Below are 25,144 nucleotides of genomic sequence, written 5' to 3' on the forward strand. Positions count from 1 at the left end.
CATAGAAGTCCTTAGCCTTGGAGTCCCTATGATATTTGCCACTTCTGTTTCTGTTATTTGGTCTATAAAAAAGCCCGGCTGTGTATGATTTACACTACAAGGGGGGTAATTAGGTTGTTTGTAAAGTTGGGTAATTTCATTGACTGAGTTTATAAAAAACATGTTTAATTCTGTGGCTATAATGTTAGGATCAGTTACCAGTTAAGTTTTAATTCTCAGTTCTAACTCTTTATTATTGTGGTTCTGTTTTCTACCAGTAAAAGTTTTGCCAGATTTTTTTCCTATTCCCTTTAGCATCGTCAATGATTTTGATAAAGAAATTACCTTTAGCTTGCCTTATTGTCTTTATTACTTTATTTCTCATTTAAGTAAATTTTAGTCGATCAGTCGTTAGGCCTGATTTTAAGGATCGTTTCAGTAGCTTATCTCTATCCTTCATGAGGTGTCTACATTCCTTAATTTCCTTAATTGAGAGTCCTTCCTTAATTTAGGTTGGCTCCACCTTTAAAAAAAGGCCTTAATAGGCATAATTTCATTGATTTTTGAAGTGAATTTGTTACTGTCACTCTCTATATCACCTGTAGAGAGGACTTTATCCCAGTCCACCTCTCCTAAAGCTGTCCCAAGGTTTTGCTGTTGACCAATTGGAACTGCTTCATAATTATAAATAGATTTGGCTGAAGAATGAAAGCGTTGTTTTGCTAGTTTTCTGGAAAATAAATTTATATTATGATCCGACAAGCCAGTCATAAGATTAAGTGTCTTTGTGACTCTTTCAGATCTGTTTGTGAACGATAAATCTATTTTGGTTTCTGATCGATGGGTTATTCTAGTAGGTTGGTCAATTAACTGTGTGAGATTATAATAATCTGTAATGTTCTTAAGATTCCTTCTTCCACACTTATCATTCCAGTTGATGTTAAAATCTCCCATTATGATAACCTCTTTGTTAAAATCACAGTTTTTGAGAAGAGCTTTTAACTGATCATAGAAGTCTAACTTTACTGAAGGTTTTCTATACATACAAATCAGGGTAAATGACATTTCGACAGACAATGATATATTAACACCAACACATTCAATATCAATCTCCCTGGGCAATTCAATTTGTTTACATTTGATAGTGCTTTTCAAGTAGGGCCTATAATAAAACCCCCCTCCTCTCCCTTTGTCTCTGTCTTTCCTAAAAACATTGTATTCTGGCATAATAATTAAAGCCTCAGGAGATGATCAAGTTGTCCAAGTCTCAGTCAGACCAAGGAATTCAATATTAGAATTAATAAGTAAATGTCCAGTTGTTCGCGTTTGGATGTCATGCTCCGCATGTTTAAATGTCCGCCAAACAGCCCTTTTATTTACATCCAGGATCCCATACAGTTTTAGCTTGGTTGAGCGTTTGAAATAATTTTGTTGCTCGATGTTTTCTTTTTACGGGATTCCTAGATCTAGATATAATACGTGCAGTGTGGGAATCGATGTTGTACAGACAGCAAGAGCAAAGTCACAATATATAGTATTGTAAACAACTGATGCGATGTGAATTTAAACTTAGATGGTTTAGTTGTTTTGGACAAACAGCACAAACAACACACAGAATCTGCCAAACTGCATGCGTGTGCGCTCATCTCGCTTATCTTTGTGCATCAATGCATCAATGCACTTGAGGTGCTGTTAGCTCAGTGTTGTGGGTGCTTGATGAAAAATAGACTCGACTAATTGGCGTGTTTTACAAGAGCGCGCAACCAGTCAGTTCTGACTTGCCTCGGTTTAATTCGAGGGAAGTACGCGGCCCCTCTGAAACAATTTCAGAAGCTCTTGGACATATGGCAGCATGCTGCGGCTGTGACACTGCTCGAGCTGCTTCATATGAGACCGCTTCAGCATTGGTTTTACGATCGAGTCTCGAGGAGGGCGTGGCGCAACGGCATACACCGTGTAACCATTACACCTGCGTGTCATTTCTATTTTACCCCGTGGTCAGACCCAGCATTTCTGATAGCAAGATATGCCCCTGAGTCGGGTCTCCTGGCATTCTGTAGCATGCGATGCCCTAAGCACGGGATGATCAGCCACGTATGACGGGCTTGCAGTCTCAGGGGTGTTCATAGCACCCCAACTGCCGCAAGCGGTGCGCTGTATATCTGGGACTTGTACGCTCCGCTATGGAGATGCGAGGGAAGGATGTATTAGTCGACACCGATAACATTGCGACTGTTGCGTTATTTACCGTTAAGGCGGTTTTGCGCTCTCGTCACCTGTCGCATCTCGCTCATCATCTCCTCCTTTGGAGTCAGAAGCATCTGAGGTCCCTTCGTGCCATTTACATCCCGGGATCGCTCAATACAGCGACAGACGCGCTTCACGAGCTGCGCCCCCGGCGAATGGCGACTCCACCCCCAGACGGTCCAGCTAATTTGGAAGAAGTTCGGTCGTGCGTAGATAGATCTGTTTGCGTCGCCGGACGATACCCACTGTCGCATTTTTTATTCACTAACCTAGGGCAGCCTCGGCGTGGATGCGTGGGCACACAGCTGGCCGCGGGGGATGCGCAAACACGCATTCCTTCTAGTGAGCTTAATTGCACAGGCTCTGTGCAAAGTCAGGCAGGACGAGGAGAGCCTTTTATTAATCGTCCGTACTGGACGACCAAGAATTGGTTTTCATAGTTAATGCTCCTCGCGCCAGCCCTCCCTGGCGCATTCCCCTGAGGAAAGACTTTCTTTCTCAAGGAAGGGGCACATTTGGCACTCGCGCCCCGACCTGTGGGATCTCCATGTATGGTCGTGGAGCGCGCGCAAGGTTTAGGTGATTTATCGCAAGCGGTATCTAACACCATCGACGCGGTACGAGCACCGTCCACAAGACGGGCTTACGCGCTTAGTGAAACCTTTTCGTCACCTGGTGCTCTTCGCAACGCGAGGACCCCAGAGAATGCCCTTAAACATTGTGCTTTTATATTTTCAACATAGGTTAGATGGTAGGCTGTCCCTCCGCCATTAAAGTTGATATCGCCTCTATTTCTGCTCATCACTCACTATCAACGGCAGATCAGTTGGCCAGCATGATTTAGTTATTACATTTTAAGAGGCGCTCGCAGGCTAAACCCCTCGCGCCCTCCCTCTTTCCTCCTGAGACCTGTCCATGGTGCTGAAGCCTTCAGGTCTCCCTTTTGAGCCTTTGCAGTCTACAAGTCTAATGTTTTTATCAATGAAAACTCTGACCCTGCTAGCATTGGCCTCCATGAAGAGAGTAGGGGATTTACATGCATTCTCTGTTGACGATTCGTGCTTTTAGTTTGGTCCTGCTGTCTCACTGAGACCCAGACCAGGCTACGTGCCCAAAGTTCCCACCACTCCCTTCAGAGATAAGGTGGTGAGCTTGCAAGCGCTGCCCCCGGAGGACGCAGACCCAACCATGGCTTTGTTGTGCCCCGTACGCACACTGCGACTCTACGTGGATCGCACGCAAAGCCTCAGGACCTCAGACCAGCTCTTTGTTTGTTATGGTGGCCAGCAGAAAGGGAAAGCTGTCACTAAGCAGAGGATGTCTCATTGGATAGTTGTTACTATCGCCCTGGCTTATAATCTTCAGGGTATTCCTTGCCCCTTTAATTTGAGAGCGCACTCCACACGGAGTGTTGCCTCATCTTGGGCTCGCTCGTGGTTCCTCGCTAACAGACATCTGTAGAGCTGCTGGTTGGGCGACACCTAATACGTTCATTAGATTTTACAATGTTCGTATCGAGCCTGTATCCTCTCGTGTTCTTTCCTCACCAGGGAGGGCACGGAGAGCAGACTCGCAAGTCGGCTTGCAGCCTCCGACTGAGGCTCCAAATTGAGTTTTCAGTATGGAAGTGTCACCGGGTGACTATGATGGGGCGGAACCGAAAGTGGCGGAGAAAGGTTCCGCCTGAAGATGGTTTCCGCCCGGGCCCGATTTTTAACCACACATTTTACCTCCTGGTCTCCCTGGCAACACAGATCACGGGCAGATGAGCCACAGGTGTATCAGATTAAGCTGGCAACTCGTGATTGGAGGAGAGAAGAGAGACAAGACCCATAAAAGGTCTAAGGAAAGCACAAACGAGGAGAGTTGTTTCGGGCATGAGCTCCTTGTTATTGCCTAGGGCAGACTGAACCACACGCCCTGTCCTTGGAAGAGCCGGAGGGCGCCGTGGATCCACAAGAGCGCTTATAGCGAGAGGAAAGAGTGCGGCAGCCAGGAAAGGCGAAAAGGACGGGGCTGTGAGTTAAAGGAGCACTGCACCACGAGGGTGCTTTTGGTGCTTAGTGTGAGTTGAGGTGCGGAGCTGCGCTCGTCCGATACGCATTGGTGGCTGGTTATACTTTCTCTATCTCTCTCTCTTGTAGTCTGCAGTAATCGCTGGAGTAATAGGAAACCCTACGGGTGGAAGAAACATAGGTATAAGTGACACATTTAGAGGAACAAAGAAGGAAGGAAACGTAACGGTTTTGCAACGTAAACAAAGGCGGGCTGTTGTGAGTATTAACTCCTGGATTAGAACGAAGTGGAAAACTAACCTGTGAATTTACTAAATACCTCCAGGAGGAGGAGGGCGGCCCTACCCCTGATCCAGCGTGGTAGGTGAGCCGCAGGAACATTTTGTCTCAGCAGCCACAGCAGCAGAATTAAATACCCAGGCCGTATTGTCATCGCCCCCATCCAACCCAAGCGAAGTGGAGGACGTCGGACGTCTCTAATGTACACCTGTAGTGTGGTGGGTGAGTCCATGTATTTTTAAAACCTTTCACGTTGAAGTGGTGCTGTGTATTGCTGTGGGTTGCTGTGCAAGTGCTGTGTGTCTTGTCAGACGTAACCCACATCATCCATTTCATTGAGGAAGAGACGGAGAGGCAAACGGTCCTAGGGAGAACCATCTATCATACAACCCCAAAACAGAAAAAGTTGGGACACAGTAGAAATTGTGAGTAAAAAAGGAATGGAATAATTTACAAATCTCATAAACTTATATTTTATTCACAGTAGAATATAGATAACATATCAAATGTTGAAAGTGATACATTTTGAAATGTCATGCCAAATATTGGCTCATTTTGGATTTCATGAGAGCTACACATTCCAAAAAAAGTTGGGACAGGTATCAATAAGAGGCCAGAAAATTTTAATGTACATATAAGGAACAGCTGGAAGAGGACCAATGTTTAGGAATAGGAATGTTGTCCCATTCTTGTCTAAAACAGACTTCTAGTTGCTCCACTGTCTTAGGTCTTCTTTGTCGCATCTTCCTCTTTATGATGCACCAAATCTTTTCTATGGGTGAAAGATCTGGACTGCAGGCTGGCCATTTCAGTACCAAGATCCTTCTTCTACGCAGCCCTGATGTTGTAATTGATGCAGTATGTGGTCTGGCATTGTCATGTTGGAAAATGCAAGGTCTTCCCTGAAAGAGACAACATCTAAATGGAATCAAATGTGTCTAGAACTTGGATAAACCTTTCAGCATTGATGATGCCTTTTCAGATGTGTAAGCTGCCCATGCCACATGTACTCATGCAACCCCAAACCATCAGAGATGCAGGCTTCTGAAATGAGCGCTAATAACAACTTGGGTTGTCATTGTCCTCTTTAGTCTGGATGAAATGGCGTCCCAGTTATCCAAAAAGAACTTCAAATGTTGATTCGTTGGACCACAGAACAGTTTTTCACTTTGACACAGTCCATTTTAAATGAGCCTAGGCCCAGGGAAAAGGCCTGTGCTTCTGGATCATGTTTAGATATGGCTTCTTTTTTGACCTACAGAGTTTTAGCTGGCAACAGCGAATGACACGGTGGATTGTGTTCACCGACAATGTTTTTTGGAAGTATTCCTGAACCCATGTTTTGATTTCCATTACAGTAGCATTCCTGTATGTGATGCAGTGCCGTATAAGAGCCTGAAGATCACGGGCATCCAGTATGGTTTTCCAGCCTTGACCCTTACACACAGATTGTTCCAGATTCTCTAAATCTTTGGATGATATTATGCACTGAAGATGATGACTACTTCAAACTCTTTGCATTTTGTCTCTGAGAAACTCAGAAAACTATTTTTCGCTGCAGCATTGGGGGAATTGGTGATTCTCTGCACATCTTGACCTCTGACAGACACGGCCACTCTGAGAAGCTCTTTTTATACCCAATCATGTTGCCAATTGACCTGATAAGTTGCACATTGGTCTTTCAACTGTTCCCCATATGTACATTTAAATTTTCTGGCCTCTTATTGCTACCTGTCCCAACTTTTTTTGGAATGTGTAGCTCTCATGAAATCCAAAATGAGCCAATATTTGGCATGACATTTCAAAATATCTTACTTTCAACATTTGATATGTTATCTATATTATACTGTGAATAAAATATTAGTTTATGAGATTTGTAAATTATTCCATTCCTTTTTTACTCACAATTTCTACAGTGTCCCAACTTTTTCTGTTTTGGGGTTGTACGCTGTGTGCGGTTGAAGTTAGAAGTGACGGTGTGGGCCTCTGAAAGTTGCCCCCGTCTGCATGTTGACAGATTTCGGAGAACGGCGGTGAAGATTTGGAAGCTGGCAGTGTGTGTGAGTACCACTACGGGGCCTTTTGTATTGTTACCTTACCTGTATATTTTCCCTTGTTGCAGAGTTAGAGGCGAAGGAGCTCCACCGCCCCGTGGTCTCTACGAAAGGGCGCCCCTGTCCGGTATTAGATCGCCCTACGGGTAGTGAGGATAGGGCAGCGCTCGGCCCGGTGAGGCGGTGTGACATTTCGCCCCTCTGCTGACCAGCGAACTCGCCGAGAGGGTTTTGCCCCCGGCGCCTTCTGGGAAACCATCACTGTTTGACCTTCTGTGTAGGCCAGCCGTCGTAAGCCCGCCCCCGTTACATTGTCGATCAGAACGCCGTACAGCGAGCTAAGGAAAAGCTGCACTTACTAGGAGCTGTATACAGCAGAGAGGTGAGAAGCATTCAAGTCTGAATTAACCGTGTTGTTGTGTCTAAGCTGCCTGTGGAGAAAGAGAGAACGAGAGTGAACGTCAGGAGAACGAACTGTGGATAGTTATACGTACCCAGAGCTGTAAACAGCGGAGAGGTGAGAAGCATTCAAGTCTGAATTAACCGTGTTGTTGTGTCTAAGCTGCCTGTGGAGAAAGAGAGAACGAGAGTGAACGTCAGGAGAACGAACCGTGGACAGTTATACGTACCCAGAGCTGTAAACAGCGGAGAGGTGAGAAGCATCTGTAAGATTAAAATTGAAGGAACTTATTCCTTGGTCACAACTTGTCACAGCCCCCTGTGCTGATCAAAGACTATTGTCACAGCTGTTTATCCAATACAGTGGGGGTTAAAGGTGGTCTTCTTATTGGTCAGTTTGAATGTATTATGTTGGGTTTGGTCAAGTACATTGGGGGTTAAAGGTGATCTTCTGATTGGTCAATTTGAATGTATCAAGTTAGGTTTAGTCACATGGTCAAGAGATAGAGGATAAAAGTCAATGGTTTTAGGAGCTCTGGGCCTTTGCATTTTAGCTTTTGCCTTTGCATTGGCCTTTTCCCCTTTCCTTTCTTTCTTCACCTAAGTTCTGGGGTTCGGGCCATCAGGCCTAGATTTCAGTTCTCAAGTGTGAATCTCTTTCTTCTAAACTTTCTTTTCTGTTCTCTATCTTATCAGGTAATATCTCACATACATTGGAAACAGTCAATTGTTTGTACTATTTACCATTTCATGCATTTATAGTTTAACCACTTCAACTGTAACTTTAAGTCAGTACTGTAATTAAACCTTTTCATTTACAAATCTGTTGTTTAGTTTTGATTAAGTGTTAATACTTAAACGCATCATATTGCAATACAATATATTCTTACTCTAGCAACGCATTCAGACATATTGTGTCCGAAACCGGGGAACGATTGCAGTTTTGTTCTCCTTCCGAAACCTGAGATCCCTTACACATCCAAGTCTGAATTAACCGTGTTGTTGTGTCCAAGCTGCCTGTGGAGAAAGAGAGAACAGGAGTGAACGTCAGGAGAGTGCACTGTGGAAAATTACACTTACCGAGAGCTGTAAGCAGCGGAGAGGTGAGCACCATACAAGTCCAAATTAAACGTGTCTTTGTGTCCCAGCTGCTGCCTGTGGAGGAAGAGAGAACAGGAGTGAACGTCAGGAGAGCGAACTGTGGAAAATTACACTTACCAAGAGCTGTAAGCGGCAGAGAGGTGAGGACCATCCAAGTCCAAATTAAACGTGTCTTTGTGTCCCAGCCGCTGCCTGTGGAAAGAGGAAGGAAGGAGAGTGAGCTAAATACAAGGAATTGTACAAGCCCGAGCAGTGAAGTCTCTGCAGAGCGCAATACAGGTACGCAGGTGGATAGAGAGACAAACCCCCAAAAAAACTCACACTACTTTATCTTTGCCTCCAGGAAAGAAGAGGAGGGCGCCACGGATAGCGGGGACAGGCAGGAGCCTGTCTTTCACATCCCCCCCCCCCTGTCTCCAGCCCCCTTGGACCCCCGTTGCCCCTTTTTCCCTTCCTGCCACCTTCCCGTGCCGTGGCCGGCCTGGAGGACAGAGTCAGAGCTTAGTTTTAATTGCCCCTTTCCCCATTCCCCAAGACCTTTTAAATATTTAAATAAAGATTGTTTTATTATTACTTACCTGTTCTCGTGTTGTCTGGTCATTGGGTTGGCTTTGGGGACCTCCTCGAGGTGGAAGTTGAGAAGGGGCGTGGCTCTAGTTAGACATAGCCAGCCCCTGGGCGTGACAGAAGGCCATCAGAGCAAAAATGCGTAATGGTTTGAATTGCTCTTCCTCCGCTGCCTTGGCAGCCTTTGTTGTGGAGCATTGGCTGTCAGCCTTTCACTAGCTGTATTCTTATGAACCTACGTATTTGGCTTGGGCTCCACATTGGGTCCCATCGGGTTCCTTTGTGAGTATTATTCCGTGGGGTTAATCCTACCAGCCCACGTTTCCCTTAGCAGAGCACTGCTTTGCTTACACAGCCACGGCTGTCCTTATTACTGTTTATTTAGTCCACCATTAGCCCTTAAGAGGGGCGGTGGCTTCCGCAGCGTTCCTATCCCGCTCTGGTAGGGCGCTTCCCAGTCGCTGGCACTTCTGTGGGGTTAAAGGAACATCTAGTGCCCGGCCTTTCTGCCCTATCCTATTTCTCCATTCCCTTAAGGGGAGTTGGAGGGTTTTTTGCAGACACTGGAAGAGGTCAGCCCCTAATGGCGTTTTGGTAAGGATTCCCAATTCGTCTGTCACGACGTGACGTCGTAGTGACCGACAGAAAGGGAACGTCTCGGTTACGGATGTAACCCTCGTTCCCTGAAGGAGGGAACGGAGACGTCACGTCTCGTCGGCACAGGTGCTGCCAGCTGCTGTTACGGCCGGTCACTTTCCTGCTTTCTCAGCGAATAGAAGCTGATTTCCCTATTTGCACGTGCTGCTTATATATGCACCTGGCGGGGCGGCGCCAGCATTATGCAAATATCTCAATGCCAAGTTCATTGGCGTTTTAGTAGTATTCGAAGCAGATTGGTCTCTCTAAGCGAGTTCCCAATTCGTCTGTCACTACTTGACATCTCCGTTCCCTCCTTCAGGGAACGAGGGTTACATCCGTAACCGAGACGTTCTGTGTGCTCTAGCACACTGCAGACAGTTCTGGTTGTTAACAGCAGCAGACAGTAAACACCCAAAAAAGAATGATCTCTTTAGCATGTCGCATTCAAAAGTTATTCTTATTTTACTGAAGGGTGCGAAAATACATTTTTCATATAAATATTAATTTTTTGTTTTGCACATATAATAATAGCAAGGGATTATTCATGCACACAACCAAAGAAAATGCTGTGAATGGACTCATTTTTTAGAGTAGGAACTAAGATAAAAGATGGTGTAGCATTTTTGGCTATCTGTGCTATCTGAGGCAGTTCACACTCAAGTTTCCCATATGTTTACAAAAGATGATTTTTTACTTCATTATTCATTCGACGATTGTTGGATATGTGTTGATAATAGAACAAAATAACGCCTTATTCCTGAGAGTGAGAGCTTTCATTTGATATAAGACTTGCCCATGTTTGTCATACTTGAAAAATATGAAATATGTGAATATTAAACCATATACAAAATTATGGGGGGGGGGTGATAGTGTAAATTAAGTGTAAATAACTTTCTCAAAGTGATGCATATCTGCCGAAAGTAGAGAGTCTAAGCTTTCAAACAGTATCTCATATGTGTTACTGGGGTCCATGACGGACCATTAAAGATTAAAAGAATATTTTATATTGAGTCAAAATACAAAATTTTGTACCTGGGACAGGGTCCTCATAATAACTGAATTTCCTGCTCACGTTGGAAATTGACGACAGACAGGGGTAGCGCTGGGCACGTCGCTAGACCCGGAGGACGTGCTGTCAATAAACGTCAAAATTTGATTGGTTGATGTTTCTGTCACTAATGATTGTAACAAATCAGATGTGTTGTCCTTCAACACAAGCCTAGCAGTATCTGTAGAGCTGGCCCCAGCTGAATAAGATGACTTTTATGTGAATTTTTGAGGGTAATCTGGTTCAACCTTTACAAAACTAACGAATTTTGCGGAAATTACACCAATGGAAAAAATAAATAAATAGCATACTAAAGAAAAACATTTAACACTTTAAAAATATATATTTTTTATAGGGCCAGCAGAGAAGGCCCTGCTGGTCCTGACGGCCCACCACTGCCCATTTTTGATGTTGACTTGTGATATTTTGATTGTTTGACACCATAAAGAAAATTCACCCCATTTAAAACATCAATATAAAGAGAAACACAGAAATGTTTTTTTTTTTGCAGTGTCTTGTTTTTTTTGGTGCAGAAATGTTATGGCACACTTAACGGGACACTCCCTCAAGATTTAGTAAATTTGATTCTTAACGTCCTGGAATCCATTCAGCTGATCTCCGGGTCTGTCGCTAGCCCTTTTAGCATAACATATTCCATTGAATCTGATTAGACCATTAGCATCACTCTAAAAAAATAACCAAAGAGTTTCAATATTTTTCCTATGTAAAACTTGACTCTTCTGTAATTACATTGTGTACTAAGACCGACAGAAAATTAAAAGTTGTGATTTTCTAGGCAGATATGGTTAGGACTTTACTCTCATTCTGGCTTGATAATCAAGGACTTTGCTGATGTAACATGGCTGCAGCAGAGGCGTATATATTACGCAGCGCCTTAAAATAGTCGCCTGCTATTGAAAATTACCAAGGGGACTATTTTCGGGCAGTGCGTATCACTACAGATTGACAAGGAGTTGGCATGAGAGTAAGAAGAGTCGCAAGGAGATGAATAAGGTACAAGAGTCACCTACAGATGCTGTGACTGATTCACTTATAACTGATTCACTCAGCTGATTCACTCATTGTTATTATTTTTTTCATTTTTTGTCTGAAGCTGAAACAGGCTGAAGCTTTATCAAAGAGGCAAGAATAATTGGTTTGTTCAGAAGTACTTATATATACTGACTTGTAATGTACTGACTGACTTTTTCCTTTCAGTAAATCAGTTAAATGAAGAAGTGTATAGACGGTTTCAGCAGTAACAACAAAAACAAGCGGCTGGCGCGGTCCCGCACGTAACTTCCGGTAAACGCCGCTAAGAATAAATAACAACAAAGTTCTTTAAACGTAGTTTATTTATATAACAAGCAAAAAAACAACACATAGATTACCTAGGAAACCAAAACATTTGTTATTTTCGACGAGGCATTTGTTCAAGAGATCAGGTTAGCAACTAGTCAGACCATTACAAAAACGAAACCGGAAGTAAGGTTCGGAGCCAGACGTGTATCACGTGCGTCCGATGAAACAGTCTATATGTGATTCTCTTCACCTGCAGCACCTAAAGAGAGTAAAATTGATATTTGAGCCATCAAAGATAAACAACCATTGGTTATTATCCCAGACACTAGGTTTCACCTCAAGTGTTTGCGTATGTGTGTCAGGTGACCCCTCCCTCCTCTACTTCGGGGGACCAGCTAAAGAATTTCACTTTAACAATAAGAATGATCTAAATATATCATTTAACAAATAAAATATGTAAATTAGAGGGAGTTTGTCATCTAATTTATCTGAAGGATTTTGTGAGATTCGGACCAGCTTGTAGAACCCTTTAACTGTATTATCAACACAAGGAAAACACAGTGGTAATAAAATGGAATTTATTAACAAAATATAAACAAGAAACTAAAAACACTACTAAGTGATACTAAAATAATAAAGATATACAAAGATGAAAACTAACATGCAAAGAATAGAAAACTGAAGTGACTGAGTTGAATTTATGACAGAATGTTTTGTTTCTGATAAGATGAAAACCTTATTTTAATTAAAGAATTATCTGATAAACATTAAAGAAATCAGTTATGCAATATTGAGAAGCATCTATGGTATAGAATAGACCAATGCCATGGTTTCAGGAAAGATTTGTTTGTGTAATATTTAGGACCTGTGCAGTCAAATGAGCCGCCTGGTGGTGGTCCATCAGCCATGTATCAGGCTTTTTGTGCTGTAATAGGGAAAGAGTCAGGTTCAGTTCAACAGCCTTGAACACAAAGTGCTGTGAAAATGCTGATCTCCGAGAAGCACTGAGAGGACTCCTTAACAAATTTGGAACACGCAGATAAAGGTCCCTTGAAGTGTAGGTTTGCTCTTCTGAGCTTCAACTTGTGGCAGACATTATTGCCTTTCTGGACGTGAGGCTCGAAACGTGGTGTGATCCACTCAGTCTCTGGACGCACAGGCCAGAGACTCAGAACTTGTGGTCGATCTGGTTCAGTCTCTGATGGTTGATTTAGTGAAGCTGCTGGTTTTACTCATATATAAATAGATTTGGATAATAACACTACAGGCAGAAAACACTGATGAATATGACCACAATGGACACAGGTCTCATAATCAGAAGAGATGCACAGAATGAACCGCATGAGGAGAGCGCAGGGTCCCAGTCCGGCCTCCAGTTATACCCTACAAACAGTTAAGTATGGGTTTGTAAAAGTGTCTTATTGTAAAGGATATTAGTAACCACATAAACACATTTGAACACCTGCAATATGGACTCTCCATCAGTTTACTATTCAACACGTTTAGGTTCAGATACATTTAGGGGCCAGCGTCCCAGCTAACAGAAAAAAGTTCTAAGAACGTTCCCTGAAAGTTCCCAACGTTCCCAAAAACATTCTGCCAATCTTAAAATTTTCCAGTTTTCTTGACATTCTAAGAACGATGCTGGGTTGTCTGAACGTTAGAGGAATGTTACATTCTACCATTTTCAAATGTTATGACAACATCCTGTTTTAATGTTAGCTGGGGTACAATTAAAATGAAGATGATGAAAAGTTTCTTACTCTTCTGGGTATCCCGTGTTGAGTTGCCTGTGAAATGAAATGAGAAATCTCTTAAATGTTAGTTAGTCAGGTTAGTGTTTTTAACCTTTGTTTTTCACACTTACGGCAGAGGTTATTTTCACACGTGTCTGTGGCGCAACCGCTGCATGATTTGCCCTTTTTGTATGGAGACACACCAGCATAGTTTCCTCTGTGAAAATGAGCACAAATATTTACTGCAGTTTCTTTCAGATCTTAATCTTTTTCAATGCTGTTCATATGCAGCAGCCAAAGTTACTCTTTGGCACACAGGTGTATAAAAAAGACATTACATATACAAACATGTGTAGTGCATATGTCAGAAGAATCACAAGTACACACTTCCCAGCATACTTTTACACACTTACGCTGTTGCATAGTAGCACACAAATATGATTCCGGGAACTGTTGAAAACTGTGTTTCAGCAACACCATTCTGACATGCTTGTGCAGCACAACCAACTTTGTAAGTGTCCGCCCAGACAACCTGGAGAGAGAGAGAGAGAGAGAGAGAGAGAGAGAGAGAGAGAGAGAGAGAGAGAGAGAGAGAGAGAGAGAGTAGGGTTGCCACCCATGTCTGATAAAAAACCTGGACATATAGATGACCTGGCCAATTGGTTTGCTCACAAGCCCCCCCCCAATAGCATAATATTTCTATAGGCCTATGCAATTATTGGCAATGCTTTACAATTCTTTTTTCAATTCTTATTTGTTAACATTACTTAATGTATTAACTAACATGAACTAACCGTGAGCAGTACATTTGTTACTGTATTTGTTAATCTTTGTTAACGTTAGTTAATAAAAATACTGTTCATGGTTTATTCATGTTAGTTCAAAGTGCATTAACTAACGTTAACAAAATTTAAATAAATGTATTATTAACATTAACAAAGATAAAAAAAATGGCTTTATGCTATAAGTGCAGTTTATTATTAGTTCATGTGTTAACTAATGAACCTTATTGTAAAGTGTTACCCAATTATTTGTTCATTATGTTAAAATATGTAAATCAGGTTTACAATTTATTAAAGCTGCTTATACTATTTATGTAAACTGTTTTTATTTATATTCCATTGCAACTTTAAACAGGTCTAAATAGCAACTAGCAAATATGCACATGAAATTAAACTTGTTGAACTCACCTCAACATGTATTTTACAATCATTTAACCCGCCATGGGAAAAGCTGAAGTCACTGTTACAAACTCTACACCATGCAAGATTTTAACTCTTTTAAGAAAGGGATACACTTTCGTGTAGTCTGGTGTAAAATATGTCTTATATTTTCGCTTTTGGGGCACTCTCCCTCTGCCATGGCGCTCCTGTTTCTAGATACACTGATTAGTTTGGTTCGGGAGAAGAGATAAAAGCCCGCCCACACTGACAATTGATTGGTTGATGTCCTGAAACAGGCCAATCAGGAAGCTCTCTGTCTTACATGCGCTAAATGAGGCAAACACACACACAGACGCAAGGTCTCCCTCTCTGCCGTGCGCGCGCTAAATTTCATATTCACATAGCGTTTCGAAAACCGGGACATTCAGTGTCCCGGGAGAGTTGATAAATTTCCCGGGACAGGTTATTAAAAAGAAGGACAATCCCGGTAAAACCGGGACAGGTGGCAACCCTAAGAGAGAGAGAGAGAATGGCAGAGTGAAGTTGACAGTGTGAGTGAATCAGTCTGTACTTTAAAGTGCATCTCTTGTAATACTACATAAATTCTACTCAAAATCACTCTTTGATTATTTAGGGTCTATTTTGTTACTTTTTTATCTTTTATATTCTCCTTTTGGATGTTTATTGTCGTCATTTAGCCATATCCTTTTTTTAGACGTTTGTTAGTCAGGCCTCACATTCGAGTTACGTGCTCGAATCGTTGGAAGAACGTTTAAACTATGACAAAGGATGAAAAGCGTAAATCTAAACATCTCTCTGCTGTCATTCAAACGCGAGCGGGAGTAATTATGAGTTTATATGGACGCAAACTTATATTATGTCGGAGCCCGCTGCTTGTTTAGCAAGTATACATGCTGCACAGTGTTTTGTACGTTTATTTGTTGGAGCTTTCTCTGAGTTTTCAGCAGTGTTGGGTGTAACGCGTTACAAAGTAACGCGTTACTGTAATAATATTACTTTTTTCAGTAACTAGTAGTGTAACGCATTACCCGTCTGAAAATGGTAATATTATTACAGTTTTCCCGAGCTAGTTACTTGCGTTACATTCGCCAGTAGCACCTTCATCACACAAAGGCACACAACACAGAGAACAAAAGGGAAGTGGAGGAGGGCGTGAATGGAACAGTGATTGGTCTAAGTTTGGCATGAGGTATCATTTACCATCACCGATTGGTCGACACCCGGCAGCCGGCAGCAGAGCGGCACACTCAAAGACAGATCGGGAAAATGGAAGCGTCAACAACGGCAAGCTTTTTTTCAGAGGAAGGTTCGCTAGTTTCGACGGGAGGAGATTCAGTCATTATTTTATTATGTTCAACGGAAGGAAAATAACTTGACGGTGAAGTGCACACTCTTTAATGTTTCTCCGAACGCTGTGCCCCACGTCCGGTTACGGGTAAGGAAGCCAGCAGTAATTTTTATGTTGTATTAAAATGTGGTGTATTTACGGTGGGTTTTCTCGCCGTGGAGACCTTGATGAATGTGAGGTTATGCCACGGTCTCCCGGCGCTCATTTCATTGTTTGTTTGTATGTAAACAGGGGTTGCGTGCAGGTTGTTTATCCCATCAATTTTGTATATCAATTTTACCGTAATTGACGAAGGCTGTGTCTTTAGCTTGAGTGATTTTGATGATATTTATTGAATTGATTGTGTATTTATTAGTTTGCGGTGTTAAATTGATATATTTATATGTTTGGGTGTTGGATGAATTTGCTGTGCATTGCTGTGTATAGTGGGTGGGTAAATAATGTGCACTAACTCTTGGAAGTCTTAATCAGGAAATAATTTATTGTGAACCGTCATTATTTTATCAGCTGTCCATTTAAAGGTGTCCATCTAAAAATAATTGCAACCTGTTGTCATCCCTGTATTTTGAATGAGTAAATTGTTATCAAATTTAATCTAATAAAATTGTAACTTTTTATTGATTTGGGAGTTTTGTGTTTGGATGTTTTCTTGGCCGTGGCTTGCCCAAATAAACATTCTTGCCCAGAAAAAAAATGTAACTAGTAATATAACTAGTAATATAACTAGTTACTTGCTCCAGGGAGTAATAAAGTAAAGTAAGGCATTACTATTTTTGAGAGTAATATGTAATAAGTAATATATTACTTTTTTGAGTAACTAACCCCAACACTGGTTTTCAGTGCAATTGATGAAATAGGATCGCGCAACTTTCACGCTTTCAAAACGAAACTACGGAGAACACCCGCAGTAGTTTTATCAATGAAAGGCTAAAAATAGCGCTGTTCACCGTATGTTCACGGCAGAAGTCAAAAAAGACGTAAAATTAGTGTTTCATACCTCAGATTAGATAAATGGGCGGAGAGAAGGCGGTCGCGTGTGGCTGTTTGAACGCATTCAACCACATGTGCGTTCCACAGCTCCAAAGCGATCCGATCGAAAGTGGTTTCGACTACCTCTGGATGTGGTTGAAAGTGGTCGAAAGTGGACGCGTTCAAATGCCAAGTGTAAACAGCCTCTTAGATCTTGATGCAAATGTTACTGTGGACTTCGACTTGTGCTCGGGTTCAGTTGTTCCTCTGCCTGAAACTCTGATAAAGGAACCAGCAAACAAAAAAGGCAAAAATGTTGATGATGATGAAGATCTGCATTCTCTTTTAGCCATGATGATAATAACATCACTCAAGTCTGTCATCAATGAAAGAGCCAACATCCTCGATAAAGGCATCAAAGAAGTAAAGGTTTCAGTCAAATTTCTGACAGAAGAAATTAAAGTGTGGAGCAAGTTGATAAGTGGGTGACAAATTCTGAAAAACAAATTTGTATATTGGAGAATAAAGTACAGGATCTCTCCAGATACAAAAGAAGATGGAATCTACATCTTTAGGGTTTACCTGAACAACCAGGAGAAACCATCAGGCAGAAAGTTCTGGATGTATGCGAGGCTGTTGTCCCAGCATTTGCTGGTAAATCCCATAAGCTAATTGATGTGGTATATCGTTTGGGAAGAGTAAGGAGCAACGGGACTCTGCCCTCTGGTCAAAAAAACAAAAACAGGTTATTCTTCAGTTCTCAATGATCTAGGGATGCTCTCTGGAAAGCTGCAAAACACTCTCCTTATTTTGCTACGCATCACTTGTGTTTTGCAGAAGACTTATCCCCCGAGGATCGCATGCAGTGTAACAAACTTTGGCCACTTGTCGAGAGAGCCCGGCAGCAAGGGAACCGCGCCTACTTCTTCCAAAGACTTACGTTGATGGCAAATATGGAGGTCACTGATTGATTTGAATTTGATGGTGTTGCTAGTGGCACTGTTCTGCCTTTTTTGCTAAGGTTTCTGACTAAGTTACAGCTTTTGTCATGGTTTTTGACCAACCTGATCTCACGAATTTCCGTGGCATAGTCACGGAATTTTTTGCTAATTTTTCCGTGACATTCTCACGGATCTCCGCATATCGGACTTTCTTTTCCGTGGCATTCTCACGGATTGGTTACTCAACTGTTTTCTTACCATTTTCGCTTCGGTTTAGGGTTAGATTTACATAAAATGACATCCCTAACCAAACCCAACTCTAACCCCAATGCCAGGTGACAATTGATTAAAGTTTAGAAAATATAAAAGAATACATCAGAAAAAATTGTATAAACCAATACTTACAGTGACAAAGTAATGCAAGCACCAAATCTAACCCTAAACCGAAGCGACAATGGTTTGAAAATAGAAAAAAGCAGTTGAGTAACCAATCCGTGAGAATGCCACGGAAAAGAAAGTCCGTGGCAGGGCCACGGAAATATGCGGAGATCCGTGAGAATGTCACGGAAAAATGAGCAAAAAATTCTGTGACTATCCCACGGAACTTTGTGAGATCATGTTGTTTTTGACTTAAGTGACAACTCTCAATTTTTAAAATGTTTATTGAAAGATTGGCAGTCTATTAGAAAGGAAAAACGGAAAGACAAAAAGGGAAGAGAAAAAAGTATTATTATTATTGTATTATTATAATTTTTTTATTCATTTTTAGTGTACTTTTTTGTTCTCTCTCTCTCTTGATTTGACCCTAATCTATTTATTTACAAGTAACTTTTTATTTAAAGGATGTTGTGGTCTGACTCACTTGTTACAGTTCTACCAGAAAAACTCCAGAGACAGATTAACAGTTAATTTGAATGTATTTAACAGTGATAAACAGCAATGCTTAAGGGTGGAATTATATAGTTCTTTGGCGTAGACTCTGTCCGTAGTTTGAATCCAGGGATCATGGATTCATGCATTTCCTGCCGGAAGATGAAGGCAGGGGCGGAGCCTATCCCCCCGGTCTATGGACGGAGCCAACCTGATGGTGGTGGTAGGGAGGGAGGGTGGGTTGTGAATCCTGACGTCGGTGTCTGTGAACGCAGAGACAGGTGAGCAAAGGATTTAAATACTCCCAGTATCAGAGGTGATTGGCCAGATCTTGTGAAATGGATGACGTAGCATTAGAGTTTTCCCGGTAGAACTTGCGCTGAAGCTTACATTTCTACCAGAAAAACTCCAGAGACAGATTAACAGTTAATTTGAATTTATTTAACAGTGATAAACAGCAATGCTTAAGGGTGGAATTATATAGTTCTTTGGCGTAGACTCCGTCCGTAGTTTGAATCCAGGGATCATGGATTCATGCATTTCCTGCCTGAAGATGAAGGCAGGGGCGGAGCCTATCCCCAAAGATTTGATGGACACCCATCAGTTGGAATGTTTCTTGGAAGTTCCTAGAACATAGTGATATAAGGAAAATAGTCATTAACTGTCCGCAGATAGTGACCATAACGTCAACAGTAGAGGATAGCCGTGGAAGGCTGCCACGTCAGGTTTCAGGGCTGAGGCCGCGTAGGCCGGAAAATAAACACATTGTCTCGAGAGCAGAGAGGCCGCTTGGCCGGAAACTAAAGCCACGTTAGGCTTGAGAACAGAGAGGCCGCTTGGCCGGTAAATAAAGCCACGTTAGGCTTCAGAGCAGAGAGGCCGCGAAGGCCAGAAGATAAAGCCCCGTTAGGCTTGAGAGCTAAGAGGCCGCTTGACCTGAAAACAAAGCCTCGATAGGCTTGATAGCTGAGTGACCGTGTAGGCCGAAAATTAAGCCACGTTAGGCTTGGGAGCAGAGAGGCCGCGAAGGCCGGAAATAAACCCACTTAGGCTTGGAGCAGTAAGGCCGCTTGGCCTGAAAATAAAGCCACGTTAGGCTTGAGAGCTAAGGGGCCGCTTGGCCGAAAATAAAGCCTCATTAGGCTTGATAGCTGAGAGGCCGTGTAGGCCGAAAATAAAGCCACGTTAGGCTTGGGAGCAGAGAGGCCGCGTAGGCCCGAAAATAAAGCCACGTTAGGCTTGAGAGCTAAGAGGCCGCTTGGCCGAAAATAAAGCCTCGTTAGGCTTGATAGCAGAGGGGCCGCGTAGGCCACAGAAGGCAACTTTATACCAGAGTGAGAAATGGCCATAAATTATGTAAAGGCCATGATATAACATGTTTGAATATACCACCACCACCAGTAGTTTGCTTAAGACATACCTTGATTATGGCTTGCCATTATTTAATTGAAATGCATTGTATTATCCTGCATACTGTGAAATTGGGAGTGCTGCTCCTGATGAAGAGAGAAGATTGATTTATGCATGCTTTTGTATTCTCATTATAAAGTAGAAAGAAGATTAGATAGAACAAACAAATCTGACTGATGACAATAAAAGATTGCACGGCGTCTGCGTCACATCTTGTGCTTCCCCGGTCTTGTACTCTTATTTGAAGTTCTGTCATGTCGTCCATGTCTGTAGACTTGTAGTTCATTGGTCCTGTTGAAGATAGTTTCCCAGGTATATCTAGATATGATGTTTACCCCCATGAATATGTACAGTCCTTGTGTTTCAGTTGTCCTTTGTCGAGTATTTTTTGCTGTCATGCATTTGGAGTCCTGTATTCTGGTCTTCATTCCTGTTCTGCTTTGTGCACTTTTGGGTTTTAAGAAATAAACCATTACATTTGGATCCGTTGCCTTATCTTACCTGCTTCGCCATGGCGCACAGATGGTTATAAAAATCTTGTTTACGATGTAAATTAAGACCCCCCAAAAAACTGATAAGTGCTATCAGTGGGGTTGTACAGATGATAGATGGATATACTTCCGAGAGTGATAGCCTTCTAGATGAAAGTTAACAGCTTAAACTTTGACTAACCATGATAGCATGATTAATGTGACATTAGTGTGTTAAAACTCTTACATGACATGCACTTACGAAGAACTGAATTATTTGTTTTAATGAAGATCCTCCTCCACACTGGTACTCCAGAAATGATCGAAGTCCGCACCATTCATGACCGCAGACATGAATTGTGACACGTGCACGCGGCATGTACGCACGGCACAACACTACCAAAAGCTTACTCCCTGTGCATTTAGCAATTATGCATGTTCAGATCCTTGGAGCAGTTTATATTGGAAACGAAGCACCTACAGAACTGCGCGTCCATTAGAGTCAATGCTAAAAACATGTACATCGTTTTAAAATAGCCTGCCTCACGTATGCGGCCACACCGCTATACGGTCCAAATCCTGGCAGGCAGTGCACTATAGTCACATGGAAAGGTGATACACGTTTTGCTATTTTCTTGAAGATGCAGAGTAAGTGGTTTGTACTCATCTTATTCCAGACAAAGTTCATTGTAAAGTTATCTAGATTCATAACCTTAAGCCCGGGATTAACTGCATGATTTCTGTGATTGTGCCCTTTGTCAGTGGTACAGTGTCGTACAATGGGAGAGGCTCAAAGACGGACGTCTTCCCAGTCTTGTGTCCAAGATAGCTTCCAATAGTTTCCAGAAATTCAGCATGATCACCGCACAGTGTTTGCTGCTGCATCTTGTAGAAGTGCAAAAATCCTGTGGTGTATTCCGGGCTTAAAACAAAACATAAAATGAAATTAGAAACAAGTTATGAAACGAAATTCGTTTTAAAGTAAATAAAACTTATGACGTGTTATTTCAGACGCATTCCATTTGTCCTGTCATGTTGGAATTCATTAAAACAGCATATGATGATTAAAATTAAATAGTTAATACACATAAGATAATCGAACAATGATAGATACGAACATTACACCACTCGAACAAATATAAAACAGAAATTATTTCCATTGGGTTCCATGTAAAACAAGAATGAATTGTGTTTATAATCTGTAGTTATAGCTGGTGCACCGCCATTTCGGGCGACCCATCTGTTGCCAACGTTCAACGGCACTTTAATGTGCTGTGAATTTTAAAGCTGTCACATTACATCTTCTACGGTGTCCAGACATCCGCTGTAGCCTACCCATGCGCTTGCACTGGGTTCCTGCGTCGCAAGCAACGCACATTGTGCTTATAAATGGTTTAAACCGATGCAACCACAGCTACGTCTCCATGACACTCTGCTACATGGTCCCTGCCATCTTCCGGCTGTAAAAGCATGCAATCAGCCAATCCAGTATAATGAAAAACAGAGCTTACCTTAGGAGACGGTAATTCAGATAAATAAAGATAGGGATGTTCGACGCAACCGAGCTCCGATAAGAAGTTGACCAGTGAACGTCCTGTCAGAACATCCTCAGCAGGCCTCGTTCTAAAAATCATGGTTACCATGGGTCCGATGCCCCTACCAACTAAAGTCTATTGCCCATGACTAAAACAGTAAATGTTTATAATTTAATTTGAAAGTACTACAAAATTCTACCTTCTGTTAAAATTTCATGAAAATCTCTGAGAATGAGAAAGTTATAGGCAAAAACATGTGAATAAGCAGCATTTTGGTCACACACACACACACATTCCATAGACATCCATATATATCTTTTTCCTCTGATTTCTAATATGAAAAATATCATAACTTTCTCAATCCTCAATGGATTTTTACAATCCTGGTATCTTTGTAAATGGGAATGTCTGCTCAGTGATAGATTTTGAGCTTTGGGGTTTTTGAAAATTGTGTCATCATACCCACTTTAATAACTGAAGATCTTAAAGCACAAAGCTTTAGATAAAACATAAATGCTGTTCCCCGTGCTCAAATAAAATTGACAATATGCATTACTGTTGCCATTCGACCACACACATACGATTTGCTTAGCAACAAACATGTAAGCTACGCTATATTACATAAGATTTAAGATCGTAAAATAACGTATTCCCGTAACCTTATTAAAGTCTGTAATTAGGGTCAGGTGGGTGAATATCTATGGTAAATTTTTGGACCAATAATAAGTGGAGCATTTCGTATGGTAGATGTAGGACAAAGATCCTGTGATAAGGGAGATGTCACCCTTCGGCATTATCCGAAACCCGCTGCGGCACTACTACCAGCGTGCAGGTGCAGCGCTTCGCCAATCAATGATTAGTGGCATCTGCTGCGGGCGTTCAGAGTGTGCGACAGTCAATAATGTTATGTTTACGCTTTACGGATCATCCAAATGTACTTGCACTGTTCATAAAAGAAACGGCATGTCGTTTCCTTCCCTGTGCAGCGTTACGCACTTTTAAGGAAACTTGCAGACTTCCCTTTTTAAAGTCTGTACTTTCTATGAGAGCTCCTCACGATGATGATGCTGGTGAAACGAAACGTGTAACGTTACCGTGACTTCGGAAAGGATGAGTAATAGATGAGAAAGAGCAGCCAGATGTCGCTGGTAGTGATGGGATATCTGAAGCGAGGCTCCGGAGCTTGTGTCGAGCAAAAAGGGGCGTTCCAGATGAAGCCCCGATTCAAGGCTTGTATCGTTTCCGTGAAAATCACGTGACGATGACAAACGAGGCCTCGTTTTCTGTTGAATACGTCATTGCTTCATTTTGAGTGTCGCTTCCGGATAAAAATGGTTCGAAACTCGCGCCCTCTTGTGGGGTTTGCAGTAGGCGTTTGCATTGGTGTTGAGGAGTTGGTTGTACGTAGTAGCGAGTTGTAGCGAGTTGTAGCGAGTTATAGAGAGTTTGTAGTGAGTTATAGAGAGTTTGTAGTGAGTTGTAGCGAGTTGTAGCGAGTTTGTAGCGAGTTTGTAGCGAGTTTGTAGTGAGTTTGTAGTGAGTTTGTAGTGAGTTTGTAGTGAGTTTGTAGTGAGTTTGAAGTAAGTTGTAGTGAGTTTGTAGTATAGTTATCTTTATATATCATAGCCTGTATTATATATTATATTACACTTAGTTTAGTAGATTATTAGATTATTAGATTAAATTATACATAGCCTAGTTCAGTACATCATTACAGTAAATTAGCATATATTTAGTATAATACCTATAATACGTAATTATATTATATATATATATATATATATATATATATATATATATATATATATATATATATATATATATATATATATATATATATATATATAGCCTATATTAGTATTATTATTATATATATATTATTGCAGCTATTATTATTATTATTATAAGACTAGACTGTATCAGGGATAGCCTAGAAAGTTAGTCTAGTGCAAACGTTGGCAAACCTAGAGGCCTTTTTGTCTTTATAATGGAGCCAGCAAGAAAGAGGAGAACTTCTCCTGTCTGGGAGCATTTTGAATTGGTTGCTCATAACAAGGTTTGTATGCATTTAGATAGTTTATTGTCATAATATCACATAATCCTCACAATATGACTGTATAATGACAATGTGTATTATCTGCATATTGAAGGTGAAATGTTTGCTGTGCCACAAAGAGCTGACTTACAGCAACAACACCTCCTCCATGCTTAGGCATTATCGTGCAATGCATGAGGATGCGCAACCTGCTGCAAACAGACCAGACACTAGTCAAAGTAATATTTAATCTTTATTTCATTATTTTAATCATGTGTCAGGCTCCTACAATACACCAGTATTGTACTGTGTTATAGATTACAGAAAGAAAATGGTGGATGAGGCTTTGGTCAACATGGTCATCAAAGACTCCCAACCCTTTTCTGTTGTGGATGACGTGGGGTTTAGAGAGCTTGTGCATGTGCTGGATCCATCCTATGTTCTTCCAACAAGAAAGGTACTGTATGTGAATAGAGTAAAGTAGTTTATTGTTATACAGTTATAATGAATAGTAACAATTCATATTTTTGTTCTCAGGCTTTGAAGTCCATGGTTGATAGCAGGTATGAGGAGGCTAAGGAGAAGGCCAAAGAGAAATTGGAAAATGTTGTTGCTGTTAGCCTTACGTCCGACATGTGGACATCGATAAACATGGAGGCTTACCTGGCTGTGACATGTCATTTCATTGATGCCAATGACCAGATTGGGACGATCTTGCTTGGGGTGCAACATTTCCCAAACACCCATACAGCAGAAAACTTGGCTATTGCTCATACTATGGTCATGGAGGAGTGGGGCATAAAGGACAAGGTGAGGTGCCTTGTCACGGATGCTGCTGCCAATATGATTGCCTGTGTCAGGGCATTAAATATTAGGCATGCCATATGCATTGCACATGCATTAAATTTAATTGTGAGAAAGTCTTTCGACGATGTACCAGACTTAAATCAGCTTCGCACCAAATGTAGGAAGCTTGTTACCTACTTCAGGACCAGCACAACAGGCAAAGAAAGACT

The 25,144-nt window shown here is 41.7% G+C and overlaps 1 long non-coding RNA gene and 1 pseudogene across 1 annotated transcript; both read right to left on the reverse strand.

The window, feature by feature from the left end:
* Positions 1-12,261: 12,261 nt before the first annotated feature.
* LOC141359814 (GLIPR1-like protein 1) overlaps positions 12,262-25,144 on the reverse strand; it is a 50,269-nt pseudogene continuing 37,386 nt past the window's right edge.
* LOC141359562 (uncharacterized) lies at positions 19,098-21,002 on the reverse strand. Its single transcript, XR_012366075.1, has 2 exons — positions 20,099-21,002; positions 19,098-19,304 (listed from the first exon to the last, which is right to left on the reverse strand). It is a non-coding gene; the product is annotated as an uncharacterized lncRNA (long non-coding RNA).

Source organism: Misgurnus anguillicaudatus, chromosome 1 (assembly GCF_027580225.2).
Source record: "Misgurnus anguillicaudatus chromosome 1, ASM2758022v2, whole genome shotgun sequence".
In the NCBI taxonomy this organism is placed as follows: Eukaryota; Metazoa; Chordata; class Actinopteri; order Cypriniformes; family Cobitidae; genus Misgurnus; species Misgurnus anguillicaudatus.